This window comes from Osmia bicornis, chromosome 6 (assembly GCF_907164935.1).
Source record: "Osmia bicornis bicornis chromosome 6, iOsmBic2.1, whole genome shotgun sequence".
NCBI classification, from domain to species: domain Eukaryota; kingdom Metazoa; phylum Arthropoda; class Insecta; order Hymenoptera; family Megachilidae; genus Osmia; species Osmia bicornis.
In genome coordinates this window covers 4,792,701-4,805,036 of record NC_060221.1, presented here as the reverse complement: position 1 = coordinate 4,805,036, position 12,336 = coordinate 4,792,701, and the positions used below count along the sequence as shown (strand labels likewise).

Here is a 12,336-nt window from a genome sequence, read left to right as displayed (position 1 = left end):
GGGGTGTCGTGACGCGTCAACCCTTTTACTGCGGAACCGGATGTACCTAACTATTTTAGGCAACAACGTTCGCGGAAGCTCGTTTCTTTGATGTCAAATTAAAATGAAATATTTATTGCCTGGATAACTTACTCGGAATGGATTCTATACGGAAGCGTTCTATATTTATACGGTCACTCTTTATTGCCAGGCCTCGTCTTTCAGCGATAAGTGCGCTCGATCCCGGTTTACAACGCGCTACAACGTTGTTCGCGATGCAGTTGCATGCAGCATCATGGAACATGCATGGTGTCGCACATGCATTCGGCAAATCAGTTCCCACGTACCGTAAACGACCAACACCGCCATTAAACAAATCGATACCTGATGCTGAACACCTTCCATCTTCCAAACTATCTACCTCCCTGTAATTTTCTAAAATTTCAGTTAACACTGTTCTCCATCAGCATCGTTTCAATTCAATAAAATAATTTTCATAATTCGATTATACTTACAAGGCTGGATAAGATCAGTTGTCAGTTCGGAGGAAGAAGTTTATCGAGCGATTAGGAATGGATGTTGTCGAGGTAATCGCGGTGGAAATTTACTCGGTATTTCGGTATCTTGGAAGATCGTTTGGGCTTCGCTCGAAGGAATGCCCGATGTTAGGAGTTGACGGGGCGAGCAGAGCGGGACAAAGCCCTTGCGAAGATAGCGAACGCGATCGAGAATCGTGTTACCAGGAACACGCGTACCGGCACTGTTGTATCGAGGCATCGCGGGGATCCCATGCATTCCGCGATCTTGCATTACAATTGCTAATAAACGCCCTCTCTCCTCGTCCTCGGCTCCGCGTTCTACCGGTTCCTTCCTTCAGCTAGGTCCTCGAACCCTCTTCGTCCTCCGAATTCGGGAGAGTAGAACATCGCCGCGGACGATCGTTTCTGTGAAAGGAAAGAAGTGGAAGTTCAGTTCGGCGGGGAAAACTCCGTCTGGTTCATGCTTTTGCATTTGAATGCGGTAATTTATGCGCGCGTCGAAGTGAAACGGAATGCAACGACGAGAAGGGGCTACGAGATGCGCGAGAGAGAAAGGAAGAGGAACAAATGTCGCCATTATAATAGACACGTTAGCATGCAAACATTGTCTGTCGTGCGTTCGCCGCAACGTGCCACAGTCGTGGCGATCTCTCAGGTGCGTGCTCCTTTGCGTACGATGATTTCTCAAATATCAATTGTAATTTCCTGCAAAAGTATTCCTCGCAATTCCTCGATCTCTAATAAACTTCGACTGATGGAACATCGCGAGCGTGTAACAGGAGCACGCGGGCAGTAAGGAGGCCGATAGGGACGCAGGAGCGAAATAAATCGTCGACGGATACGTCCCTGGAGCGCCGCGAGGTAAACGCATCGGCGAGAGGGGTACGTGTCGGTAGAGTTGGAGGCGGTGGCGGTGTCGGTAGCGATGTCGGTTCGGCGCCGGGGAGGGCAGAGGGGTATAGGATCGGTTGGTTGAACGGCGCGGCGAGGAGGGGAGAGGCGCGGGTTCGGGACGTTCGAGGGAACGAACGGCGTGCGGCAACGAGGGAGGGGCGGCGGTGGCAGGGGTGTAGCTACTTACCATACTCCCAGTATACCAAAGTCCCGCGGTCGACTCGCTCCGCGGCAGATAGCAGTCGCTAGTACAGCACGCTTCTCAACGGAGAAACGGAGAAAGGTCCGGTCCCTATCGCGAAAATGGAAGGAAATTCCTCGCGGTCGAGGATCAAAGAATATCGAGTCGCGGGGGCGTGCGTGATTTCCAGCGGGGGGAGCAGGAAGACACGGCCACGAGGATGTGGGAAAAGATTACGAGTGTTGGACAACCATGATCCGCGAGCTGCGGGAGGACGACGCGACGAGGATGGGGACGCGGTTCCGCGTTTCGTGCGGTTCCGGTCACGTCGGTCACGTGGTCGCTGATCTCTGCCGGCCCTCCCCCTGCCTCGAACCTCCGCCAGACCCCCTGAGATGGCTTTCCCACCAGGGGGAGGGAGTATCAACTGAGAACGGGTGGGGGTGAAACGGATAAGAAGGGGGGGAGGGCAGAGAAAGAGGAAGAGGGAGGTGGAGAAAGACGGCTGTTTCGGATAGGAAGAAAACAACGAAGAAAATAAAAGGAAAAACGGATGTCGACGTTGAGGATGCTGCGCCAGGCTCGATAACAACTACGTTGGAGGTAAGTGGAAGATCGGAACAATTGCTGTTAAAAATATCCAATGCATGTCCTTTGTTTCAAAGAATAAACTAATTGCTGCAGTGGTAATTTATGATGGCATTAAAAATTCGTAGCGCTTCTAAATTCCATCGTCGATGGAATGCACTCGCGGGGCACCTGTAGGCAGAGAACCGATGATTGAATGGCGGCGGTAGGAGCAGTTATTCTCGCGAATTAAAAGAAAAGAAAGAAAACGAGACGAAACGAAACGAAATGGGAGGCCATAGATTAAGCGCGGGAACGCGCAATATGCAAGCCAACAGAAGGGCTTCGTTTCGGCTGGAATCGCACCGGTTGGCAGGCACCGCCGGGACCTCGAGAGCCGACTTAAATCGCATACTTGGCACGCGGGCTAATTGGTCGTATCTCGCGTTAGTCGACGTGCTTTATCGCGTCATCCGTGGTTGGCTGCTTGAAAAGCATTCGCGTTCGCCCGTTCCAACGGGCCATTTAACGCTGCCCACAAAACGGCTGCGCGTTCTTTGCCGCGCCGATTTTTCACCTCTCCCGCCACGTGCTATCCCGACCACGTGCTTCTCTTCCTTCGCGCCTCCTTCGAACGACGGGACGCAACAAACCAATTTACGATCCGAGACCCGGTAACCGAATGTTTTCCTCGGCTAATCGAAAAGCGCGGAGATCGATCGGCCGAGAGACGCACACGTGCGGCCAGGAAGCGATTTTAACGCAAAACCGATCGACGACACCCAGGGCGACACTAGAGGGTGGCTTAGCGGGGAACGCGAACCGAATGGGTGGGGAGGGTATAACTTTATCCTCGCTTAATCGCCTTTTCGATAGGTACGAGCCGATCCCTTTGTTCAGACAATATCTCCACCCTGTCCCCGCTAATGTATGCACCGTTCCACCCTCTCTCCTCTCGCCACCCCGGCTCCTTCCTTTCTCGCACGATGACTCCGGGGTTCACCTAACTCCGTATAGCTGCTACCCCGCACGAAAGCCAACCGTAGCCGAGGGAGATCTCGTTCGTACTCGTTCGCCTTTATTGAATTTTGGGACCGTTCCAGTTGGAACCGAAAGAGAAAGAGAGAGCAAAAGGGAAAAAGGGCTTCGGTGGGTGGAGAGCTAGCCGGAATTAATTCTCAGCCCGGTGCATTGCTTTTTACGATATAACTGCGGTTTGTTAGTCGTTATTCACGGTCCGAATTGAATTTCCTGCTCACCACGGGATAGAAATAGCACGGCGAAGAATTCCTTTTTTCGATCGTCCACCAACGTATGTCGCTCCGTGAAAACATGCGCCACACTCGACTCGAAACGTACAATTCTTTTTTCCACCCCCTATAACCATAATCGAACAACCAGCCTCAACGTTGCTTTCGCTTCGCGCTTCTAATCGAGTCGTCGCGGTTTACCGTGTCGTACCCCTGCGAGTATATATCCTGGGAACCATTATCCTTTCGGGGGTGTAGATTAAAGCAGGCGTGGTCGCGTCGCGCGTTGCCGCAAACGAGAGGATCCACGAAAATAAGGAGAAACTGAGATCTTAGTTGGAATATTACACAGGGGTTGAAGTTTTCGTTGTTTCGTGAAACGTAAGAGAAGGGCGGAAGGACAGGCGGGTTGGCAGGACACAATATTGCAATAACTTCAATTACGGCCGACAGGACGGATCGCCGTGGGGTGAACAGATCTCTGGTCCCTGGTTTCGCGTTCGCGGCGACGCTTATTCGTTCCATCCATTTGTTGAGCCGAGTGACACAGACGTCGCGGTCGAATTGGCTGTCGGAAACGAAACGAGGGCTACCTTTAAACAAGTGCTTCTTAATAAAGCATTGACGCGCGAAACCACCCTCGAAAATTTGCCCCTTGGCGGTGTGCAACGAGGCGACCCTTCTGCGGCACGTCGTCGGGGGACGTCTAGCCTGCGTTACTTCGTTAAACCCGACAAGGCAGAGCCGTTTCTCGCGTCGCGTCGACCGAGCTGAACGTAACGAAGCGTGTGTTACGCCGTTTTTATTTCGCCCGAAAATTTGGAACACCGCCAAAACGCGAATAAACTTCGCGCCTTGTTTCCGTTCGACCTGACCCATCCCCTTTTCCGCCCCGCGACACCGACGAAAGCTTGAAATACGCTCGACGTCCGTGTCTCTTCCGTCCGTTAATACCCGGAATTATCACGGATTTCGCACCAACGAAAACTTTCTTCTCTCTTTTCGCCGACGATCGACTTATCGAGCCGAGGAAATATTGTGGCGCTGCCTTTTTGGCCCGCGGGCTAAGGGTGTCTCGCTGGGGTGGACGGGCACCCCTCTGGTGCCACTCGAAATTTCGCTCGACTAGCGCTTTTTTTTCAACATTTATTCGGCAGCTGTCGCCCGCAACGCGATCGCAACGGTCGGATCGTCGCGTGAAAGCACGCACTGTCGAGCAGCTCGAAATCGTCGTTACGCGTCCTCCACGGTGTTTTGCTTTATCGCGTGACTCGCTTTTACATCCTTTCAGCGATTCCGTTTCGCTGGAGAACGAAACAATACTAGGCGATACGAGAATCGCTTTCGTGCCGGGAACAATTTTGTCCGAGTAAACGCGTTTACAAAGTTTACACCGAGCCGATTCCCGCTGTCGGTACGCGGTATCGAGACGCGTGCCGCGAGTTCCCAGCGAGTTTCCTGAAAACTTTTGCCACGCTTGTACCGCGTCAATGGCTCTCGGCTGATAAACACGCGGCGGAAGCGCGACTTGTAAAGAATTCGCGAGTCGTTCGTTCAATTGTCACGTAAGAGTTTTGTCACGCGAACGAAAACGAATCGACGATATCTCGTTTCGAGTCCCGGTTAATTGTTCCGCGAGGGCGGCTCGAACAGGACGGCTGTTAATATTTCGCTTTACGTGTGTAATTGCCGCTCGTGCATCGCTTTTTGCGGAAGGGCTGCGAAACACGCGAAAAATAACCGCGAAATTGCGTCGCGACACGACACTTTTCCACCTTCATTATCCCGCGTGATTTAACTCTTGACGTCTCAGTTCTCATTGACGAAACATTTTCATTCGAAAGAAGAATTATCTCAAATTTTAACGAACAAAGGTACCTGAAATTTCCTCGAATAAAAGTTTCCCTACGGATGAAAATTGTCTCTGTATCGAATGAAACGTCTCAACTCGACGAGCCAAGCTTTTCTCACGGTTTCGATCATTCCGACAGCTCCGTTTCACCTACGATTTTCACCGGAAACGAGTCTCGTGGTTCGCGTTCCGAGCGGCAGTGTCTCGTTTTCGGGCAGGAGGAAAAGTCTCGGCGATGAATTCTTTTCTTCAGCCGGTTCGAAGGTGGGGAAAAAAAATGAAAGAGAATGAGGAACGCGGCGGCGTAGCGTCCAAGCCTGAGAACCTGGTCAATTAGAGGGAACAATTAGTCGGTTAGGCCGGGATCGGGGGCGACAGAGGCAGCTGGTTCTTTTGAGCGATAGGTAATAAGCGTTATAGGTAATAAACGATAGGTAACGTTGGAACGGGCTGTCAGTTTCTCTCCGCTTGTTTCGCGTGCTCGCGTCTACGAGCAGGCGGTTCGTTTAATGGCGCGTTGCACGAGGACGCAAACGTTTTCCCGGCAGCTAGCTATGGCGTCGCGTGATGTTGCGCAAGATTTTTTTCGTTCGTCCCGAGGAAAGGCATAAATCACGTCGAGCGTAGAAATAATAACTGGCCCAATGGAAGGTACGATTACCAACCACGAAATACCTGCCGAACGTATTCGCCTCTTCGTCGAATTGCAACGTAACCGCAGTCTTGTTAATCGATATAGAAAATGAATAAATGAAATCGAAAGGTGTAATATCCGCTTAATTTTCCGTAGGAATCAGCGTCGGTCTACTCGCGGCTGTCTACGGGCAACTCGGTAATAAGCTTTCGTTTCGCCGTTCAATTTGCAATTCAATCTGGCGAGGTACCGAGCGTCTTCTTGTCGGTCCGGTCCGACAGAGTTTTCCGAGGAGAAGCTGTGCCGCGCGACAGCTAGTCTGACAATTTCAGCAATCCGCGCAAGTTTCCGTCCAACGGTCAATTATCGGTGCAGCGGCATCGCGCCACGTCCAGGATTTCGTTTCCTGTCCGTGGAACGCGGCTCGCCGAGAAAAATCCAAGAGAATGTTGCGTCTACTTTCCCGGCGACTACCGTTTCGATGCGTTCGCCAAAGATTCCTTCGAGCGCCGGACACCGGAGGCTAGCCGGCCGAAGAAAAAGCCGACTAGCCAAGCTTGCTCTCGGGTACGTGAGTTACGTGACGACCGATCGAGCCTCGATTTATCGCGATCGTACGACGCGTACACCGGATGCGAGATTCGTTCCTGCCGATCCATTCGACGGACCCTCGACGTTACGTGACGCGAGGTGACGCGAGGCGACGCGACGTGTCACCGACGTGACGCGACACGACACCGGGTGTTACGGTCTCCTTTGCTTCGGACTGTTCTTTTGTATAAATTGTATACTCGCGCCGTGATCAAGGATCGATCGGATCTGCCGAAAATTTCTACAATGTTAGCGAAACTCGTTTGCAGGGGTACAATAAAGACAAGGCGGTTTGATGGGTCCGGTCTGGCCCCCGGGGCTGTGTGGATGGAAGCTCGAAACTCGACCGTTCGAGAGCCGTATCGCGAAAAAGAGAGGCACGCCAGCCAATTTTCGGGACGGTCGCGAAATAATGATGATCTTTATCCCTAATGAAATTAGTCGTGCTCCTCCGGAGCTCAGGAATAGACGTGGTACCGTGAAATTACCGTAATAGGCGGTGGAGCCCGTAGATCTCCGTTACACGAAGCCGGACTCTCTCGAACGTTTCACGTGTGTTTTCGCCTCGATTTCGCGGCTTCTTCCAGCCGAACCTTCCAGCTAACGCGGAACGATCCCCCTTCCGGGCTATTTAGGCTGAACGCCTAAATATAGTTCGCTTTTTCACCGGAATTTAAAATTACGGTCGTAAAGAAGCCGAGGGCAAATTAGGAGATTCAACCCTCCGCGAGTGGTTCTATTCTCCTCGACGACTTCCGTGCGTCGATAAACGAGCACCGATACGAGGGATCTTTACGAAAAATCCTACACGCGACGATTTTCATGAACGCGCGAGAAAAGTTTTCTTTCACCTGCCTTGGCCAGCCTGTCGAACTCGATCGGTTTCGAACTATGCGCGACGCGGCGGCAGCATCGAGACCCGCAGCCCCACGAGTTCGTTCTGACGGAAACAATTGCTGCCTCGGGGCATCATTTACATCATAAGCAATCATAATGATCGAATTTTCGGCGAACGACGATGATCCAACGAGTGGAACGAGGGGAGCCAATTCAGAAGTGGGTACCCACTTAGCCGTACGAAAAGAGACGAGAAAGAGAAAGAGACACTCTCCTGACCCTCCTCCACCTCTTTTCCACCCCATAGCTCCGGGCTACCTGTGCCTACTTCGTACAAATGCCACCCAACAAACCTCCTGGCCCCTTTTCGCCTCTCCTTTCCATTTGAAAACCGTTTCGAAAATCGTTTCGATAATCTTTGTCCTGTTTTTCACGAGTCCCTTGAATAATTACATCGAATCGTACGGTTAGAGGGTCGTTGTTTTCCACTCGGAGTTTTACCAATGTCGAAGCAAGTCTGTTTTGGCGTTTGCTAACGCTCTCGCTCCCTACGTACCACTAGTCCTATCAGTATGCGGACCACGAAACCTGGTCCAAGTCTCCATCTCCCCTCCGTCCCTTTCTTCGTCCATCCAAGGCAGCGTTTCTCTTCTATCCGATACGATGCCCTTCTCTCCCTTGTCTCCTCGGCCTCCTTCGCCTTACCATCTTCTGCTCTCCTCTCTCGTTCTCTCGTCCGAAGCGAAACGTAGGCTGTTTCGGAGAGAGTGTTTCCAACGTGATACCGAAACGGTATTGATTGCAGGCCCGACCTCGTCGTCGTCGTCTAGCTTAACTCTGCCACCTACCGCGATAAATTCCCTTGTTTCGTCTGTTTCCATCGTGTCCGAGGTTGGAAAGGAGGAACGCGAGTTCGGGGTTAGGTTCGAATCGAATTCGAATCGGTTTGTAGATTCGAATCGCTGACCAAGGGGCTCCCTTTGGTCGTTCGAGAAAAGAAGGTAGGAGAGGAAGGAAGGGGTGATCGATTTCGCGGGGAAATCCGTACTCGGTCAGCCGTGAAGGGGTGGCGGAAATCGTAGCTGTCGTGCCGGACCGAAATTGGCTGGAGAACCGTACTAAAGGGTAGTAACGACGTAACAATGACCTCGGTAGTAGGGTAGACCCGACGTCGGTAACTGGAAGGACGGTGGGAACTGGCAATTCCATCTCCGGAAGATGGGGTTGCCCTATCCTGCCTTGCCAGATAATTAGACCGGTAATCGAGAGACGGTCTCCGAGTTTCGAAGTATTATCCTCGCTCTGCGATTTAATATAGACTGACGGTTGCCTTCACCGTCTCTGCGATTCCTACCCTCTGATCCCATCCGAGATCGTATCGCTCCTGTCTCTGTCGTTGACCCGTTACCCGACCATCCGTCCCGAACATCCACCGCCCCCCAGAAAATCTCTTTGCGATGCTACTCTTTCGTCGAACTCCTTTCGTGGATTCCCATGGATTCTTCTGAAAAAAGAGAAAAGTCAAAGTTCACGAGGTCTCGTGGCTTTTTCTCGTGGCTTACGAGGACGTAACGAGAGCCGGATCGATTGCGTTTCGCATTAGCATCACAATGCCGGACACCCTCTGCGCGCAAAGGCTACGCGTAACGCTATTGATAGACGGGGTAGGTAGGAATTTTCGGAAGAAAACCAGGGAAAATGCGGGGAAACGGGCCGTTCCGAATGGGGACGGACCGGAGAGAGAGACCGTTAGCAAAGACGGAGGAGAAAGTCGAAGGGAGAGCGGCGTCGCACCAGCGGGCTTATTAGTCAGCAATGTGATCTATTTGCCCTGTACTCGCATAAAGAACCTACGTTATTGTGCCACTATGTTACGGAGAAGGGCGTTATTGGCCAATAGGGACCTACAGTTAGCTCCGTACACCAGCAGCAACAACCGGTGGCGACGTATGGCGTTATACGGTTATAGATATCGCCTCTTCTTTTCTCTTGCTAGCCCATCAAAGACCCCCCGCAGGCGTCCGCTAATACGCCGGTAATTTTTTTCTCCATTCCGGATATCGCTTTATTATTTCCTGCCGCCTCGACGCGTTACCATTCACGGCGAATTCCATGCGTCGCGTAATCGTGGGAAGGGAAGTTCGTGAAATTCCGGACAGTTTTTAAAATTTCAGATTTCAAAGAACTTACCGAGCGATTTTTCATCGGTGTATATCTCGATAGACTATTGGCTCGGTTTTGAAAGCGAAAACACGAGCGAGAGAAAGCCAGGGACGAGGCAGCCGAGCGGCCTCGACGGGCCACCAGGATGGAGCGCACGGGCTCTCGAGTTTTTCGTGTTTCGAATTTTAAAGGGGATTTCAATGGAACAGAAAGGTGACGCTATCGACTCGACTCGGCCAGCTTACGCACCGAAGCCGCGTATACGTACGCGTTACGTACCCCTACCTATCTGAAATCTACGCCACTCGGGGGCGAACCGTGCAGAGGAAGGAAGGGTCTACCATATCTGGACGAGGCCGTCATTCCAAACGTACACGGTGTCTCCGAACGACCACGTTTTCTTTATCCTCCTCCGTCGACCGGAAGAAGATGGGAAAAAACGTATCGTAGACGGGTTAAAAACTCGTCATCGATTCGAGCGAGTCTTCATAATTGCCGGATAACGAGCTGGTCGAAGATTAAATAACGGGTTGCTTCGGAATGGCTCGTCGAGCCCGCGAATAACACCTCGGCTTCGAGTAGATCGAAAAAACGAGCCGACAAACTCCCTAAGAACTTTATAATTCGCGACGAAGACGGGCCCTCGGTAACGAGGTCGGTATCGCGCCGCGTCTCGCGGGACCAGCTATGTTTTGCTCAATGTTGCGATTTGAAAAATGCATCGCGCGAGAAGCGATGCAGAATTATTTTTAAGAAGGCGAAGGAAAGAATTTAACGGACACTGGGTAGAGGAACGAGGCGTCGGTGACAGAACGGTGTTCGATTGTCGGTTTTGGTCGGTCGTCAGGCATTGTTCAACGTGCCGCGGATTCGCTCGCGTCTGACTCACGCGATTGGCTTCCGTTCGCACGATCGAATCGAATCGAGCCGTCCTGTCATCCTCGACTCATTTTGGTTACTCGTGGCGTCATCGTCGAGCGCATCCTCGCTGACTCGTCGATTTCGCAACGCGATTCCGCGGATACGGATCGCGCGATCGCGTCTCGTCCTCGTGACAGATGTCGCTCGAGCGCGAGCTTTCGGCCACGTTTTCCGCGCAAAGTTCGAGAAGGAAAAAGGGCGCGGCGACGCGAGGGCAGGAGAGGCGAGGCGAGACGATGCGCGGCATACTCGCGAAGCAGCGAAACGCTTTCGGAAAATCCATAGCGTCAAGGAATATACAGGCTTCCAGCGTGGCGGAACACAATGGCGCGTTGTTAGAAAGGTAGGGCGATAAGAGCGAGTAAGAAGGAGAGCGACACAAGCAGGAGAGGAGAGAGAGAAAGAGAGAGGCGGAGAGCTTGCGGCGTCGGTCCTTGCCCCGAGTACGTGCTTCGAGTGACAAAGCTTCTAGCATGAGACCGACCGACCGACCGACCGTACGATACGGCGCATCAAGGTCCTCCACGATCGATACACACGCTCGACTAAAATCTCCTCTCCTCTTCCTCTTAAAAAATACACTTTCCAGATTTCCTAACTTCTTTTCCCGTTTCGCGTCGCTCGTGTGTAAGCAGGAAAAGAAGAACAGCGGACACGGTTGAAACAAGAATAATGCTGGTGCTCAACGGAACGGCATGAAAATTCCATTTTCGTTGCGTTTCTAGAAACGTAGACGTTGAAAAATCCAGCGGAAATTACGATACGTACGTCTTTCCCTCGCGATCAAAACGCGTTTCGTCGCGAGTTGCAGCGGTGCAAGCGCGATATTTTGACGTCTCTTTTGGCGAGGATCGTTCGACGTCTATGGGGTGCGCGGTGACAGATTAGGGGGTGTCGAGGCGAAGCCAGGGTACGAAAGTACGTAGGTGTCGGCAGATCCTTATCCGGCCCCATCGAGTTGCTCGTGCCCGTTCTCGCCAGCGTGAAATGAAATTTGACAGATCGGCCTGACGCGTTGCTGTCCCCTTCGTCCTCGTCGTTCCTCTTCCTTCCTTTCGTCGAATCGAATTCACCTTTTCACTCGCTCTTTGCTCGATTTCACGATCTCCGAGAGCTGCAAAATGGCGTTTCTAGCGGCTCGCAGGGTGCCCCACGGGCATCGAACACCTCTCCCGCCTTCGTGCCGAGCCCCCTTAGTCGCAGCTCGTGGGGCCGTACACCCCATTTTATACAATTCTCTTTTATCTACCACCTCCCTGCCCTGCCGGCGCGCCGGTTACGCTCCCTCGGGGCGCAGTTCAAGCGGGCCTCCTTAGTTCCAGGCCGACACCTTTTTACAAATACATCACACGGCCTTCTGGCCTCAGCCACCCCGTCTTCCCTTTCCTATTCTCTTCTTTCTTCTCGCGTCGATGCTCGACGCGTAGTGGGTGCCACATTTGCCTAAGTACATCAAATGCTCCGGGCCACTTGGCGTTCGATTCGCTTCGCAGGTACTCGTCCCGTTTACCCCCCTCTGTCTATAATCAAACCACCCCCGCGGTTATTCGCGCGTTAACGCGACCTTCTTCTCCTTGACCCTTCCTCGTCGATTGCTTAGAAAACGCCGCCATGATTTTTCCTCGATTATCGCGTTAGTTTGTAACGAGCTTTTTTCCTTTCCTCGACCGCCCTTGCGACCTAACGAACGTAATCTGCGATCAAAGCGCGGGAAGACTGCTCGTGACGATCGTGATCGCGACACCCTTCGGTCCGGGTCGGCCAGAAGTTCGATCGAGCGACAGCTGTCCCCGCATCGAAAACCAAATTATATGCTCAAAGGGCCGAGGATCTCTATTTAGATTCCTATCTGCGGCACCGTGATGCAACGCCACGACACAACCGTGGATCGTCTTTTCGCACCAGCTCCAATCGCACCAACACGCTCT

General features: G+C 52.4%; 1 long non-coding RNA gene across 1 annotated transcript; it reads right to left on the bottom strand.

Annotated features, from left to right (window-relative positions):
- Positions 1-229: 229 nt before the first annotated feature.
- Positions 230-10,292, bottom strand: LOC123987856. Its single transcript, XR_006829497.1, has 3 exons — positions 7,881-10,292; positions 495-923; positions 230-414 (listed from the first exon to the last, which is right to left on the bottom strand). It is a non-coding gene; the product is annotated as an uncharacterized LOC123987856 (long non-coding RNA).
- Between the last annotated feature and the right edge of the window lie 2,044 nt (positions 10,293-12,336).